Source organism: Schistocerca americana, chromosome 3 (assembly GCF_021461395.2).
Source record: "Schistocerca americana isolate TAMUIC-IGC-003095 chromosome 3, iqSchAmer2.1, whole genome shotgun sequence".
In the NCBI taxonomy this organism is placed as follows: domain Eukaryota; kingdom Metazoa; phylum Arthropoda; class Insecta; order Orthoptera; family Acrididae; genus Schistocerca; species Schistocerca americana.
The window spans coordinates 668,641,913-668,660,165 of record NC_060121.1 but is presented as its reverse complement, the minus strand read 5'-3'; the positions used below and the strand labels follow the sequence as shown (position 1 = coordinate 668,660,165).

General features: G+C 44.5%; 1 protein-coding gene and 1 non-coding gene across 2 annotated transcripts in view; one reads left to right on the top strand and one right to left on the bottom strand.

Moving 5' to 3' along the window:
* The window catches only part of LOC124606301 (myb-related transcription factor, partner of profilin-like), a 193,013-nt gene that overhangs the window by 124,513 nt on the left and 50,247 nt on the right, over positions 1-18,253 (bottom strand). The gene's annotated exons all lie outside the window — the stretch shown is intronic.
* On the top strand, positions 1,660-1,734 carry Trnas-uga. The gene has a single exon. It is a non-coding gene; the product is annotated as a tRNA-Ser (tRNA).

Below are 18,253 nucleotides of genomic sequence, written 5' to 3'. Positions count from 1 at the left end.
TAGAACTAGTTAAACCTAACTAACCTAAGGACATCACAAACATCCATGCCCGTGGCAGGATTCGAACCTGCGACCGTAGCGGTCTTGCGGTTCCTGACTGCAGCGCCTTTAACCGCACGGCCACTTCGGCCGGCTATGTCGACAAGTGCAACATGTACGGATCTCCATCCTGCAAACTGACATGCGGTACCTGTACAACAAAAAGCATGCACGTTTCCATGGCGGCTACACCGGTTATTATTAACGTACCAGCGTTTCGCATTTGCAGTGGCTTATCTAGCGCTAACATTAATCTGTGATCTTGCAATGTTAATCAATTAAATATGTTACCTATATAAATTTATTCCCGGAATTTCATTGCTCTGCATTAATTACTTTTTGGTGTTGCGACTTTTTCCATCAGTGTATACGTCAAGTAAAGACTGTAGTGGCCATGGAACGGAACAAGGATGGGTAAGAGGAGGAAGAGGGAGGCAGGCTTTGACACGAGTAAGAGAGAGCAGGTAGACTTGCCGGACAGTATCATCCCTGTCAGGCTGGCTTCGCATGTAGTATTTTTTGCATGACTGGAAAACCAGCGGGGGATATGGAGATGGTATTGTTCTTTCCGAAAGAACCGATACCATTGGTTATCTTCTAGCGCTAGGAGAACGAAATTACAATGAATTCCAGACCATTAGCTGTTTACAGGCGTTGATACATATCAACGGGGACAACTGAAAATCCGTGCCCCGATCGGGACTCGAATATGGGATCTCCTGCTTACATGGCATACGCTCTATCCGACTGAGCCATGGCGGACAGAGAATAGTGCGACTGCAGGGACTTACCTCTGGCATGCTCCCTGTGAGACCCACATTTCCAAGTTACTCTCCACACACTACATTCGAATGTAGTGCAGTCGCACTACCCTCTGTGTTCTCGATGGCTCAACAGTCCGCTTTCCGCAGCGCTGCGGCGAGGACGTCCTGTTTACGTCCCGTCCGCGTGGACGCGAGTGCCCGTAGTTGTTTACTACTTCGTCGCCACTAGTTTAGAGTCCATCACTACCGACGCAATATGGCACATTCATACAGATAAACCACCATTAAGATCAGTTTTCAACCCGATCATGCACGGCCGCGAGCTTTTGAAGTGGAACGTTTTCTACGTGACGACGTTAAAATTGATCCGCGGCATATTATTGGTATCCATCTCTCTATCACGAGCACTGTTGTCTACATCAAGTTAGTAAGTGACGAGGTGTGCAACAGAATCGTGCGCGCACATGCGAACGACGATAAATTAAAACATTCTGATGGCCATATTGGAGTGGTCTCTATCGATCACGCGGTGCTTGGCCTCCGTACGATACGAGTACCACCGGACGCAGTCACCACGGATATTCAGCCTTAAGGCAGAGTGATTAGCCATATGGCGGAAAAATGGACCGCCTTTAACAACGTAGCCGGTTCTTAAAGGGGTACGACAGATCAAATTGGAACTGACAAAACATGTACCATCGTCCAGAATGAGATTTTCACTCTGCAGCGGAGTGTGCGCTGATATGAAACTTCCTGGCTAGTTCTGCAAGGTTCGCAGGAGAGCTTCTGTAAAGTTTGGAAGGTAGGAGACGAGATACTGGCAGAAGTAAAGCTGTGAGTACCGGGCGTGAGTCGTGCTTCGGTAGCTCAGTTGGTAGAGCACTTGCCCGTGAAAGGCAAAGGTCCCGAGTTCGAGTCTCGGTCGGGCGCACAGTTTTAATCTGCCAGGAAGTTTCATGTACCATCCTATCTCGTCATCGGCGGATGTAGGGCGATTATTATGTATGACGGACAGCCACGCACTTGCTCCGGTTGTGGCCAAGAAGGACCCAGTTCTCGACAGGTGAACCTATAACTCCTTCTGCGGTGACGACCCTTCGTCTCAATTTGCCGGGACTGCACGGGCGGCCGCCCTTTCCGATGCCGACCACATTCGTACGATAGCCGCCCACGATAGCGAGGCCACGATGGATTCTGTAGTATCAGATCCAGCCACTACAACGGCGCCCCCGACCGACCTTACAAGAAAGCACGGATGACAGGATGGACATTTTCCCACAGGTTGTCCGGACAGCGACTTTTCTTCCAGACACCGGAGCAGCTGAAGAGATCCACCAACATTCGGATACTGAAACACACGTCCCTAAACAGCGTCCCCCGCGGAAACACAAGAGACAGCGGCGTGCTCCGTCGGTCGAGTGCTTGCAGCGAACGTCTGACATGGACTGTGGACAATCAACCGACGGTACCGGCGGCACAGAGACCGCAGTAACATCCCATTCAACAGATCGCCTTGGTGGCGGTCTCAGTCCCTCCGATCCCACAGAACAGCAGTATCACACGCAGACAGCCGCTGCCGATTACCAACCAGTTGCGCCGAAGGTCTGCGCCGAGCGTCACAGCAGCCACCAACAACCACGAACAGCCGATGGTATTTCATAGCGACTGGGCGAACGACGGTGAGGAAAACTCCTTGCCCATCGTGTCCGACGACACGCGGGGGAATACACCCCACCAGTGTTGATCCTTTTCCACAATCAGTGACAGCGATGAGACAGACGTCACGTACACACATCCCTTACATGGGTGTTGATGGCCAACACGGCTGCTATGGACATATCGCAATATATGGGAGAGAGTGTCACAGAAATGATGCAGGATTTGGGCTGGAAATCATTAAAAGAAAGGCGTTTTTCGTTGCAACGGAATCTTCTCACGAAACTCCAATCACCAGCTTTCTCCTCCGAATGCGAAAATATTTTGTTGACACCGACCTACATAGGGAGAAACGATCACCTCGATAAAATAAGGGAAATCAGATCTCGTACGGTAAGATATAGGTGTTCGTTCTTTCCGCGCGCTATACGAGATTGGAATATTAGATACTTGTGAAGGTGCTTCGATGAACCCTCTGCCAGCCACTTAAATGTGATTTGCAGAGTATCCATGCAGATGTAGATGTAGACCTCGAACTTATCGTGTTGCAACTTTAAACATCAACGCTATACGGACGAGCGCTAAGTTATCCTTGCTTCAGGATATGTTGAATTCTGCTTCCATCGATATAGCCCTTTTCCAGGAGGTGTACGTCGACGACTTCCCAGGCGTGTACGGTTACGACGCATGAGTCTCTCCAGCTTCCCCAACAGGCAGTGCCGTCGCTGTACGTCTTCGGGAAAGGATCGTGGCGGACAATATTCTCTTTCTACCTTGGGCGAGAGGAATGGCACTCACAGTACTGGGTGTCCGCCTTATCAATATCTACGCACCTTCCGGGACGGACAAATGTGGCGAACGTTCACGATTCTTTGCGGAAGACGTCGCCCCGCTCTTCCATGACCATCTGGTGTTTGGAGGTGACTACAATTGCCTACTGGCACCCAGAGACCAACTCCCACGACATAATCCGTGCCCGGAACTCGAGACGCTAATCCCAGACCTGCAGATGGTGGACACTTGGGAACATTTTCACGGTCATCGACCAGGATTCACACACTTCACGAGTCACTCTTCCAGTTGCATCGACCGGATTTAAGTCTCACGCTCTCTTGTCGCTGGGACACAGGATGCGGAACTGCGGCCTGCAGCTTTCGCGGACCACACAGCTTATATCTGTGCCGCCATCCTACGGCGACAACAAGTGTGGAGAAGCCGCAGACCATGAAAGTTAAACGTCGCTCACCTGTCGGACGCTGCTTACCGCCAAGCCGCTGAGGATTCCTGGCATTCGTGTGAAAATCGCCTCCGTGTTTATTCCATAACGATCCGCTGGTGGTTGGACTGCGCCAAACCGGCACTCAGGTGAACTTTGATAACCTACGGTCGCGACTACGCTGCTTGGAGTCGACATACACTCGATTTTTACTTCAGGGTACTGCGCGACTGCGCCATCTCCGGAACGACAAACGGCGGTCCACCGTGCTAAGGCTCAGACCATCGCTAATATGCGACGCCACCTCGAGGGAGTGGTCATCCGCTCGAGGACGCAGGATGGAATAGCCAGCGAACGCCCGTCTATGTTCCACGTACTTCTTGAACGTAAACGACGCCAAAGAGCGCTGATACGCTTCATTGACAAGGAGGACGGTAGTCGCCTCACCACGCAACAAGACATAAGCACAGCGTTCTATGTTCATTATTCCCAGCTCTATTCAGGTCAGCCTCCCGATCCGACAGCACTGGAGGGAGTCTCTCAGACGATTTACGGCACCGTCACTCCGGCAATGGAAGCGGCCTTGATTGAAGAATTTACGGAAGAAGTAGTGATCGACGCCATTAGAAAAGGAGCTGTAAACAAATCTCCGGGTCCTGAAGGCCTCCTTTGCCGGACTTTTCAATATTTATTAGCCACCATGGACATCTGTCGCGAACTACTATCCCCGGAAGTGCCGTTCCCAGAGGCCCTTGTAGAAGGCATGATTATTCCAATTCACAAGCCGTCCGGTGGCTCACGGACGCAAGACTACCGTCCGCTGTCGCTATTGAATTGCGACTTTAAGATCTTTTCTCGCCTGTTGGAGGCGTGGATACACCAGACTACAACACGTCATCTCACACGATCAAACGTCATTACGATGCGACAATGATATTCTAACAGCACTCAGTGAATATCGTGACTTCATCTCACTGGCGAGGACATGCCGCCTGAAGGGTGCGCTGGCGGCAATCGATTTCAGTCAAGCTCTCAATCGCGTGGACCACAACTATTTGGAAGCGGTCCTTCAAACTATGCGATACCCACAGCCATTTGTCACTGTCGTCATGCGACTACTCCGTGGCGCGACATCTAAGGTGATCGTCAACGGCCGACCTACGCAGCCCTTCACCATTTCCCGATCCATACGTCAAGGCTGCCATCTGTGCACTTTACGCTGTGGCCATGGAACCACTCCTATGGGGCCTGCGCCAACGGCTAACGGGTATGACGTTACGAGACCACACTCTCCGATGTAAAGCATACGCTGACGACCTGGTGATCATCATCTGCAACGGCGACGACACCGCCAACCCACTGAATTGGATAGCTACATGTAGCCTGGCCACTGGTATCAACGTCGCAAAATCAGTGACGATGAACATCGGGATCGGACTGAGTGAGGGCAGCGTCATACCCTCACGGCTCAGAGATACTTTGAAATGCCTCGGCATTGATTTCACAGACGATATGAGACAAATCGCAGCTCACAACTCTCGACGACTTTTATGAAATGTTCGGACTGGGATAGCCAACAACCGCCTACGAGCACTAGACATCGTCCAACGGACCCCGTATGCCAACACACATTTAGCGTCACGCTTTCCGCAGATATTACCGATACCGGTGATGTTAGCTCGCTGTATGCTGTATACTGGCGGCTTTTGGGTCGTTCGTGAGTTCAGGACTGCTTTTCAAGATCAAATATGAGACTTTCACCCTTCCTCCGGATCGGGGAGGGCTTGGCCTTTATCACGATCATGACAGTGGTCGCCCTATTTGCGAGCACGTTAGTCAAACCGTGGCACCACCGTCCGGACAGTCTGACGAGTTTGTTATTAGAAGAACTAGCGCCGCCCTCCATCTCGCCACTTGTGCCGATACTCCACGTCCCTCCGTCATTCTTCTACATCGGTGTCTTTTACCTCTAACTCAGCTACGTTCGACTTGCCTTACCAGCGATTCGACTGGCGACGGCAAGGACGGTTTATAGTGTCCTGCAGCTTGGACCACCCGGTAACATCGTGGAGAGGAAGCACCCGAACGTCAACTGGCGAGTAGTGTGGAGGACGATTCACCACGTAACACTGGACACTGACGTCACGGCGATGTGTTATATCACTGTCAACGGTATGCAGGTGACCAGATCAAGACTACATGCGATCCACATGGTGGACTCACCTACGCGCACGAGCTGTGCCATTCAAGACAACAATGAACACCGTCTCCGCTGTGGCGAGTCTACAGCAGTGTGGCACCTAGTGAAGCAAATGTCAGCAAACTTTCTTCGAGTGACGCCGAACCATATCGAACCCAAGACTATATTATTCCCGGATGAGGCGTATTACCCAGGCATGAAAACTAATGCCGTGACGTGGCTTCGTGGACATGCAGTGCATTATTTGTTTCAAGACGGCACTACGGACACTTTTAGACTTTTTGGAACTATTTGCAGGAACGACATTGCAAGATCCTCCGTAACCCAAAGTATCGACAGTATTTTTCCAATTATTTGTGGAGTGCGTTCCAAGACCCTCTACGCAGCTGGATCATCACGGGTAAGAGAAGCTAAAATTACAAGACGATGATGGAACACTACACGGTACAACGTGGGATCTACCTTGGTCATTGCGAGACGTCATACCTGGATGATACAGCAGATGGAGAGTTTCGTCGTGACCCCTCGCACTGTGTAGCAGTATTTGCCCCTTTTCCTCTGTTTGTCCCCTGTGCGAAAGGTTCTCGCAGTTTTTGCTTCCTATTCGGTACAAGATGTAGTACTGATTAATGCTGGTACGGATTCCACCTTTAGGTTTTATTTAATGGCCTCCTTAGCCTCACACTTTGCTCTCTTTCTTTTTGCCGGTTGTTGCACCTATCACTATGTTTTCAGTTATGTGCGTCCCCAATTCGACACGACGAGTGCTCTTACTAGTTTCAGTTACTTATTACTTGAAAAAAAAACAATTTAATTAATTAAATAAAATAACAAAAAACCGATAAAACCATTGCATCCCTTGTACCACATTCGCAGGAATGGGAGGGAGGAGAGAGTGTGTTCAGGCTTCGGGTTGCGAACCCTGCCCACCTTGCCTCCGCCACCCGACGACTTGATACATTTTTCATTAAAATAAAAGTCGGACAGCGTCTGCCGTGTAAGCAGGACATCCCAGGTTCGAGTCCGGTTGGGGTACACATTTTCAACTGTCCCCGTTGTTATTTATCAACGCCTGTAAGCAGCTAATGGTCTGGATTTCACTGTAATTTCAACGAGGGATACACGGCGTAAGTATAAAATGGAGACTATCAAAGGGACACGATAATATTTATGAGGCATCAGGACGTGATCATCCTAATCATAATCATAAGATGTTCTGCCTATTGGCAGGATTCTGATACCTTTGCTGTCTCTATCTGAACAGTTTCATGCCAACTGCTTCGCAGTCTATATCTCCCACTTTTCATTTCATCAAGCATTTTTACTCCCTTTCCTCTCTTCTTCTGACCTTCCACTGTACATTCGATACCTGTTGTTGGAATTCCTTTTCCTTGAATTTCTCTTCCTTGCAGTGTATATCCCACCCAATTTGACTTCCTCTTCTTAACCCACTTTAGTGGAGTTCTTTATTCCTTTACCCTTTGCATTACCTTACTGTTCTTCATTTCTATCTACTCACTTTATATTCTACATTTTCTTCCAAGCCTACATCTCAAATACTTCAATTTTCTTTCCTTGTCCCTCCTGCAATTTTTAGCTATCACATCCATATAGAAATACACTCGCAGTATTTAACCAATCATTTGCAAGACACATTTCTGGAGAGTTTGTGATTTTAGCAAGGTTATTGGCAACGGGGTTAATCCACTTCAAATCACCCAACACAAATAAAATTTATTGAGTATCCTGTAGGTAGACAGTCACAAAACACTTTATAACAAAATTTTGTAAGTCGTAGCTTTTTCTGGCATCCATTTTTTTAAATGGTGGCCACGTGGAGTGGACGCGCGGTTAGAAACGCCACATCACTAATTGCGCGGCCCCTTCCGCCGGAGGTTCAAGTCCTCCCTCGGGCATGAGTTTGTTTGTGCTGTTCTTAGCATAAGTTATTTTAAGTAGTGTGTAATTCTAGGGAGCGAAGACCTCAGTAGTTTGGTGCCTTAGGAATTCAGACACATCTGAGCATTTTTTTTGGATGGAGGTTGAGCATATTTTAATGGGTAACGTGGTTTGTGTAAAGTTTAAGCGCCAAGTTATTTTAAAAGATATCAGAATAATTCAATATTTTGTGTCTTCAGCATTAACTGAACTTCAGGAATACATCTTTTTAATTTTTGTAGCACGCAAAAGAGTCAGTCAAACACTTTCTGTAAATACTTGACAAAATTTATCAATCGTTATTTTTTAAGATCATAATGTTTTGTGAAGGAATAGAAACTCGCTATGTTATTTTTGTGTTGAGTACTTACATAACTACCTGCAGCTCACAGTTTAATCCTGCAAATGCTCTCCTTTTTTTTAGAGCTTTTCAAAAATGGTCAAAAACTTTTTAACGTCAATTATCTAAAAAGAGGTTAAATGAAAACAAGTGAAAATTTTACAGAATTTTCCTTATAGTCGTACGAATATCTCACTAAAAGATGACTGAGACTCAATTGCACTAAGAGCAATAGAGCAGGGAATTTCAGTACAAACGTAGCCCCTCTATATGCTCGTTCAGTGCCAAATTAGCAAACAAAGGCTTGGATTTTACGACTGACATTGGTCAAGTGATGTTTAAATCATTGCATCGGAAAATTATCAAATATTTCTACTTTTGAATAACAATAGGCAGTCATAACAATAGTTAAGAGTTCTAATCCTTCAACATAACTTACCGATATATTTGTTGTACTACACTTCCGTACAGTATACACACAATAATGTTTCTGTATGTACTTAGATTTCAACTTTCGTTATACCTACTTGCCAGCTCCGAATTTCATTAGATAGTTAAGCAAACATGATATTTCGTTGCATGGTTTATCAGTTGTGTGTTCTACCAGACACTGTTGTGAGTTCCAATGGGGTCATTTTTCGTACTACTTTCTTTGCAGGCACCCAAGTCAATGAACAAGTCAATGATAGTTTTGCAAGTTTAGACTTTAACTCTGCCACCTGCAACTGTTTTCAGGAATAACAGACTGTTCAAGTATTTAGTATTTGCTGTTTTGTGAGTGAACTAATAAGTGAACAGTGCCGTAACAACACCACAAGAAAGAACTTCCTGAAGACTTGCCAGCTGAAGAACAATGTCTGCTAAAATTAAACATTTTGAAAGAAATTAATAATATTTGCCATTATCACAAAAATAAATAAATTAGACAAATACAACCACATTTTTGACAAAAAATGTTGACACACATTTGGTACGCACAAAAAACCAGTTTTATTTGTGTAAAATACTAGTTGAACACCTTTCCATGAGTAAAAATGTGGATATTAAACTAATTTCTGGAGAAGCCCTATGTCCAACTTGTGCTTCAAAAACATTTGTAGAAAAACCAGTTGAAGATGTGGTAAATAGTGTTTAAAATGACCTGGACCTTTTGAATTAGTTGAGGATTATCTGTTGCATCAAGTAGAACCCATCTGTGAAACTTTGGAATAATCTCCTTTGTGCAAAATAACAAAGCTTACCACAGAACAGCAACTGTCAGTTTTATAAAGAAAAACTGATAAAATCACAAGCGCAGTCAAGCAAACGTATCAAGAGTCTCTCCATAATGACTTAAAACCTCATAATGAAAATAATACAGAAAATGTACACTGTGAAGATGATATATTTATTACCAATACGAAAGAAAAATTCAAAGTTTCCAGTAAAGATAATAAAATCAAGATAATTAGCCTCCCGCCAAGATCAAGGCCGAAGAAAAAAACAGTTGAGGAATTTGGTGCCTCTGAATAAATCGTGAAGTTAAGCAGGCAGCTACTAAACGACCACCATGGTATCTTACCACATCTTTCAAAAAGACAAGGTGCCAACAAAATAAGAGAAGTTGTTATTAATTGCGTTAAGGACTTTTATGAGGATGATGAAAATAGTTGCTTATGTACTGGTAAAAAGGAATGTGTTTCAGCTGTAATTAACAATGTTAAGATGCAGAAGCGGAAAAGGTTAATTCTTCTCTCGCAGAATGAGCTCCACAGCCTCTATAAACAGAAATACCAAGATAACAAAATTGGATGTTTTGCATTCTGAAACCAAAGTGATGCATTCTTCTGGGTTCATCTGCAACTCAGAGAGTATATGTTTGCAAGCATCATCAAAACACAAGCTTATGACAGAAATAGCAAAGCTTAATACAGATTATAAAGACCTGATGGCTTTCATGGTACGTGACATTAATATGCAGAATGTCCAGGACCAGGTACCCTACTTGACTTATTAAAAAAGGAACTTGAAATCTTGCACGAAGAAGTAATTTTCAAACAGTGGGTACAAACCGATTAATCTGAGCTCATTACACAGATAATGCCCAGTGATGATTCTTTTCATTCTCTTGTTGATAAGCTGATGCCTTCAATGTCCCCTCGCCTTCAATATTCCCTCACTTTAACTTAAAACCTCGAGCCTAATATATCAAGGAAACAAAAAAACCTGAAAGAAACCACACACTGTTTAGTGAATGATGATTTTGCAGGAAACTATGCATTTACAGAACAGGATGAAGCTCAAAGTTTTCACTGGACTAATACAAAAGCGACACTGCATCTATTTGTCATCTACTTTAAAAAAGAAAAAGTATGTTGCAAATCTCTTTGTGTAATTAGTAACCACCTTGATCATAATACCACGAATGTGTACACATACAACATCACGTCATTCGGGAAATTAAGAATATCATACGTAATTTTGAAATGGTCATGAACTTCAGCGATAGTGTAAGCAGTAAATACAAAAATAAGCAAAAAACTTCATTAATGTTTGCCAACACGAAAATGATTTTGGTTTATTGGCATAGTAGAATATCTTTGCCTCATCACATTGTAAGAATTCTTGCGACGGGATGGACGGAACAACAAAACGAGAAGTTACACGCGCGTCCCTTCAAAGACTTTACATAGAACAGATCCTGACTTCACAGGATATGTTCAAATACTGCCGACAGAATATTACTAGAGTTAAACACATATTCGTTCCTTCGCCAGAAACTGGACAAATCGAAACAAAACTGACTGAGAGATTTGACTTGTTTACCAGTTAAAGGAAAAAGAAGCTATCATACATATGTCTCCATAAGTGACAATCAGTTAAGATATATTGTTAATTCCAAAGGCGCAGACTTTGATGATCATCAGCTTCAACACTTTTTACAAATATTCATCTTTCAAAAAGAATGACTTGTGTTTGCATGTATGATGAGAAGTGGTGGCTTCGAAAAATTGAAGACAGAGGTAAAGATAACAATGATGTTTTGATGCATTTCTATCACCATTCTGGAACAAAAACTGCCTTTCAACTTTCCAAAAATGATAATGCTTAATTGCCTGCAAAGAAATTATTACGAAAATTGACTCCATTGGAACTCACAACAGTGTCTGGTAGAACAGAGAACATAACTGATAAACTAAGCAATGAAAGACTATGTTTGTTTAACTCTGTAATGAAAATTGCAGCTGGCACGTAGTTACAACTAAAGATGAAATCTAGATACATAGAGAATTGTTATTATGTGTACACTGTACGCAAGTGAAGTGCAGCAAATACATCTGTAAGTTATGTTCAAGAATTCTAAAGATATTACGGGTACTAGATATCGATAAACGCTGCTGCTGCCACTAGCGGACAGTCAACGCTAGCAAATGTAGTGGCGCCAGTAAACAGATGAAGAAAACGAGACGGCACTATCCCTATTACACGATTCCAACCTACCAACGGCACTAACGCGAGCCGCACACGGGACACTGACCAGTCGCAGTGCGCTCGCTGACGTGTCAACATGAGCCTGGACAAAAAGAGCAGGGAATTATTCCTGAAGCTCTATTATCAAAACGACAGCAATTCTGCAACTGCAATTCGAGAATATTGCTGGCTGGAAGGATTACGGAAATGTCCTTTTTCTCCATCTGCTGGGGGAGCATGACGAAGAAGTTCGAATCGACTGGAGGACTGGGCGTCGCTCCAGGAAGAGGCCGACAACCGGTTGCACCAAAGGCAGTCGATCAAACTGCTGTTCTATGGCAGACAATGCTGCACGCAATTCCCGATCGTCAGGCAGTGGGCGTGCTTTGTCACGACAATTGAACGTCCCGTGGCCCACTATAGGGGAGGTGCATCCTCAAACGGTATCCGTACAAGATCCATATCGTACAACAGCTTGCACCACAGGACGCACAACGACGTGTTGACTTCGCTCTCCACATTCTCCCAAGGACTGAACTTGACGAGGTCTGGCCCTGGACAAACCTCTTTTTTCCCTGATGGGTGAGATGAATACACCGAGTTGGCGAGTGTGGGGATCTTCACCTCCAGTCACTACGCATGAAGTTCCTCTAGTGGTGAACGCGTCACCGTATGGTGTGGCTTCTCGGCTAGTTCATCACTGGCCCATTATTTTTTGAACAGGTTGGCGCTAAAGAACCAAAGACGTGCAGTGTGGCAGGCCAGCGTTACTGCGACATGCTTCGACAGCATATCACACCCGCCCACAGGAGACAGACTCATTGAACTCAACAGTTCTCATGCAACATAGGGCCCCACCGCACACCCCTCGTAAAGTTCACCTGCTCAACCGAAACGATCGAATTATCAGCCGATCAATTCCAAACGCTTGGCCGGCACTATCACCTGATCTCACTGCCTGTGATTTCTGTTTGTGAGGCTACCTGAAGGACAAGGTTTACCAGGGAGCATTCACACAAGTGCTGATCGGAAGCGCAGCATATCAACAGAGGTAGCCAAGATACCTACGGACATGCAATGCAGAATGCAATCCTGCGCTTTCGGTCTCTTCTGGACACTAATGGCCGCCATACTGAGCCCTTTCGGTGGCAGTAATGGTACCGGCATGTAATGGTATGATGTACCATAGTAGCACATTAAAAATGTTTCAACTGAATTGATTCTGTCGTATTTCTCTTCCCCATATCCTTGACATCAATGCTACGAAGTTTGGTACTCGTAAGGTATTTAGTTTCCTGTTATAACGTGTTAAATAGGGAAAGTTTAGTTATAACCACCCGATATATAATCTTGTCAAACCGGAGATAAAAATGTCACACAGATTAACGTTCAGAGTTCGATAAATAAAAGCAAAAGTACAAGGTACGACGTCACCTGCTTCAATATCATCTGTACTTTGGGAAAAGATCAGCCTGTAGTTCTATTTTTTTTCAGGTCTTTAAGATTTAAAATGCGGCTCTTAATAACTGGCAGTTTCAGTTTACGTATCCAAGGGTGTGGGGTACGATCCCCGGACAGTCTTGGGAATTTTATTTGTCCCTTCTGTACATTTTTAATTCCTCGGCCTGCAACGTTGTTCGCTATCCGCGTTAAACTCTAGATCCTATTACACGGCCCAGCCTGTTAAATGCCTGAATAACTTCCTGTTGCACCGCGGACGGATGCGAGACGTGCAGGAACAATGTCAATGAGGTTCTGGAAGGTGCCGACAGGGATATGGAGGCAGGCTCATTCGAGTGTCGTGGCCACCTGTGCTAAGTTTCTCACGAACAGCTCGTTCGAGGTGGTCCCACTGAGTTTAAACCCGGGGAGTTTGGTGCCAGTGAAGTACAGTAAACGCATCCTGGTGCTCTTCGAATCACTTTCGTACACTGCTAGCTGTGTAACATGCTGCATTGTCCTGCTGGTAGATGCCATCGTGCTGAGGAAAAACATACTGCATGTAGAGGTGGACATAGTCCCAATCATAACCCGTACTTGTGTTGATCCACTGTGCCTTCCAGAACGACGAGATAACCCAGGCCGGCCAAGGTGGCCGAGCGGTTCTAGGCGCTACAGTCTGGTAACGCGCGACCGCTACGGTCGCGGGTTCGAACCCTGCCTCGGACATGGATGTGTGTGATGTCCTTAGGTTAGTTAGGTTTAAGTAGTTCTAAGTTCTAGGAGACTGATGGCCTCAGAAGTTAAGTCTCATAGTGCTCAGAGCCATTTGAACCATTTTTAGATAACCCAGGCAATACCACGGAAACATTCTCCAGACCATAAAGCTCCCTCCACGGGCCTGGACTTCTCCGACGATTGTTGCAGGCCGGTACACGGTGCTCCGATGGAGCATAAAACGTGATTCATCCCTAAAGGCCACCTGTCGCAAGTCTGTGGACTTTCAGATGCGGTACTGGCTTGCAAATTCCAGCCTCCGTCGCCGATGGACACTAGAAGGCCTAGGTGCATGAACCACGCGCCTGCTACGAACGCCCGTACGCAGCAACGTTCCACCCTTGCCCCAAAAGCCAATGGCCGTGCCCTTTTGGACGTCAGATAAATCATTACAACAACGACTGTTTTCCGCGTCCTCCCCAACACGCTTTATATGCCATCCACTGCTAGTGCTACCACCTGCCGTCTGTGAGTGATTATTGCACGTTGACGTCGAACATAGGCAGTGGTCACATTTATGTGACTCGGCTTTGTGTAACTGGCTGAGGAGGTCACCTAAACGCAGGAGAAGGCAACGAAACGTCACCTCCAACAGGACCATTCCTGGTAATGGACTGTGGTGTTCAAAACAACATTGGCTTGAAACCTCCTGGCAGATTATAACTGAGTGCCGGGCCGAGACTCAACAACGGGATCTTTCTTGCCTTTCGCAGACAAGTGCTCTGTGGACTGAGGTAACCAACCACGACTCATGACTCGCGCTCACAGCTTTACTTCCGGCAGTCTCATCTGCTATCGTCCAAACTCCAAGGCAAAGACGAAAGAAAAGTTCCTGGTTTCGAGTCCCAGTCCGGCACCCAGTTTTCATCTTCCAGAATGTTTCAAATCAGCGCAAATTCCGTTGCAGAGTGAAAATTCATTCTGGTGACCTTTGGGTTCAAGTGGCTCTAAGCACTATGGGACTTAACATCTGACGTCATCAGTTCCCTAGACTTAGAACTACTTAAACCTAACAACCTAAGGACACCACACACACATCCATGCCCGAGGCAGGATTCGAACCTGCGACCGTAGCAGCAGCGCGGTTCCGGACGGAAGCGCCTAGAACCGCTCGGCCACAACAGCCGGCAGACTTTTGGGTTGTGACCACTTTACACTACAAATACTGTATAGCATGAACCAGAAATCCACCGACAAAGTGTCAGAGGTTGTTCAGGGATACCTTTTGAATATTTTCAAATGTGGGAGCCACAATCTCCGGCTGCCCGTTCATAAGTAATTACGTGGCGTCTTTTTTTTATGTAACAACCGTTTTTAACCCTTTGTTGCCTGACGGTACTTAAAAGTACCAGTAAGTTTTGACTCTCATTATTTTCTCGTGGTGCAGTTCCGTGATCTGAAAGCCTGTCGGTACGTAACAGTAACTCTGCTCTACTGTTTCATAGTTGTTATTGTGCAATACATAGACCTCTCTGGCGGTCAGAGCTTGAAATTGTTTTTCGCGCGCTGCTGTGAAAACAGAAGATTGTATGTGCTTGTTTCCATGGTGTTGCCTGAATTTGTGCGCAATTTATTGAAACTTCCGTTGAGTTTTCCATTGTACGTACTTACCTTCTTTGTTTTTTTATAACAGCTTGAAGCATTACGTTACAAGTGAATGAGATAAAGTGGAAAATATAAGGCGGACTTATTAGTACCGTCAGGTTGCGCGAACACTTTATTGTAGCAACAACGCGTTACCTCTCACTAGTTGTTCTGTCCACTTTTTCTCACACAGAAATCCGTAAATACATTTGCCTGTGGAACAATTAGAACAAACAGGAAAGGTTTGCCAGGGAATTTACCTGAAGAAAAATCTCTAAATCAAATCACAGAGTGTCATCTTTAGAACTAACAGTATTTCAATGGAAGGAAAATAAAGTAGTGTATTTTGCGTCAAACTTCCATAGCACCTAACAGAGCGTAGTGACAAGAAAACAGAAAGATGCAACTAGTATGACTATACCATGTCCAGTTATTGTATGTGATTACAATAAAAACATGGGTGGTGTGGATCATGCAGACAGATTACGTTCAACTTATGGTTTTGACAAGCGATCAAAGAAATGGTGGCACCGTCTCTTCTGGGGAGCAATAGAAGTTGCTTTTGTCAATGCTTACGTCATTTTCAGTGATCTACATGGGGCACTGCCACTGCTGGAATTCAGGCGTGCTATGGCACTAGGGCTAATGAATGAACAGCAAGTGCCAAATCTCAAAAAGAGAAACTCTGATAAAGATGAAATAACTCTCCCAAAGAGAAGGAAGGATAACTTTTCTGTTCCGAAGGATGTACGTCTTGGCAACCGAGGAAACCATTTTGTAGTGTTCAGTTGTGAAAGAGGACGATGCGACATGTGTGCAAAAAATAAAATTCAGTCGAGACCACATTCACAATGTAGTACATGTAAAGTGTATTTGTGCTGCAGTGAGAAAAAGAACTGTTTCCTACAATTTCATGAGGTATCACTAAATATGTGATATGTATATACTGTCAAAAATGTATAGCCAAGTTACTATGTATTGTGAAGTTGCTCTAGAATAAATTTATGCGAAATTTAAAAAAAAAAATTCAGAAATATCATATTTCTCTTAATTTTCTAATGTAAAAATATTTAATATTTATGTGGAATAAAGTACAAGTTATAAAAATTGGAGCATTTTTCTGCGCATGTGTGATTCTGTCCATGGAGTCTGACGGTACTTCTGAGTACCAAGAGAGAAAAAAGTTGCAAAAAATAAAATAAAATTTTACAAAAAATCCTACCATCATTTGAGGCCACAATAGCATAAATTCTGCAAAGAAAATGTTAAAAAGTAAACATTTTCTTATGTCAGGAAACAAAGGGTTAAATAAAAATAAAACGAGTAGACTTTTCGTAGCAATTTTATATTTACATGAAATCCTGTGCATTAATCTATTTTTAGCACAATTCGCACCAGTATAAAGCACTTCTCGTAACATACAACCAGTATTTGAATATCATCCTCGTAGAAACCTGCTGCTGCATTAGGCAACACACGCATAAACTATACTTCTTGATACTTGAGGAAAGTGAGCACATAATATCAAAATCCTAGAGCGTCTGTTCTCTCCGACTTTCTAGATAACTTTCTGCACCAAATTGTCAGTAATGACTCAAGGTCGCCCACTTCGATCTTCATTAAGCACATTCGTACAGCTCATAATGTTTCCTCCATACACGTAATTGTCCTCACGATCTATTTAGCCGCTTTCACGCCTTTAGCATTAAGAAAACGAGTCATAACGCATGTTTCAGAGTCGCCGAGATTCTCAATCGGAGGAGGCATTCATATGCTCACAAACAATCGTAAACACGCTTAATATTGGCGGGAAGTACAGCTTTCATGTAAAAATAAAAACGCTACGGAAATTCTACTTGTTTAATTTTCATTTCAAAACGGTAATTGCTTAAAAAACAGGCCTCGTAAAATTTAATCGGTTTTCTTAACGAAATCATCCTAACTTCACAACAGTGAAGAAGCCTGTAACTGCAATCACAAAACGTACAATACCCAACACAGTGCAATGCAACAAGCCTCAGACAATACACAATACTGTGACGTGGTTGCCGTTGCTGTGGAGCGGGGGGGGGGGTTCAACTCAACTTCGCGTCGCTGTGCCGTTCTTCTATTGCATTCACTGAACCCATACAAGAGGTGCATATGGGCCAGAGCTTAATCAGTAAACCTATCCATAGTACTGGCGTGTGTATCACTGTTAACGTTGAGGACAACGAGTGAAAGAGGGAATTATTTCCGTCAAAAGCAGCTGCCGTGAGCGAATGGAAACAAGACACACACCACATGACGTCGACATTCCCACCGTTGCGTACTATTTGCAGTGCAATACATATACGAAGATAATTGGGGCAGTAAAGCCTACGAAATGCAGTAGACCTGGATCGATCCACTGGAGACTGTGCGTCCCTTTTACCAGAACACACAGGTGTCTCCGAAAACTGGAAGGTTGTCTATGCATTTCTAGTTCACCATGTACACCGATAGAGATGGAGACAGAAATGCAAAATTTGGAACTGTCTTCTGCAGTAGCACTTCGCTGGATCCCTTCAGTTTAACGCAGGGTTTTATTTGTGGTACCTCTTCGCGCAACTTTATTAACTAAACAACTTATACGGCGGGATTCACCGTCTTTTCCTGCCGGCAGATACTGTGCTGTAATAATATCTTTGTTCTAGGGCAGTTACCGCTGGAAGAGCAGCGTAGGAAGGCTCTAGAAGGTAATTACGGTTAAAATCGGCAATTAAGTAGTTTCACTACGATATTACATAAAATATGGTAATCTTAAAGCGTCTCATTACGCTAACAATAACCGAGTTTCCAGAACCGGGCAACAAATAGCCCGCTCATAA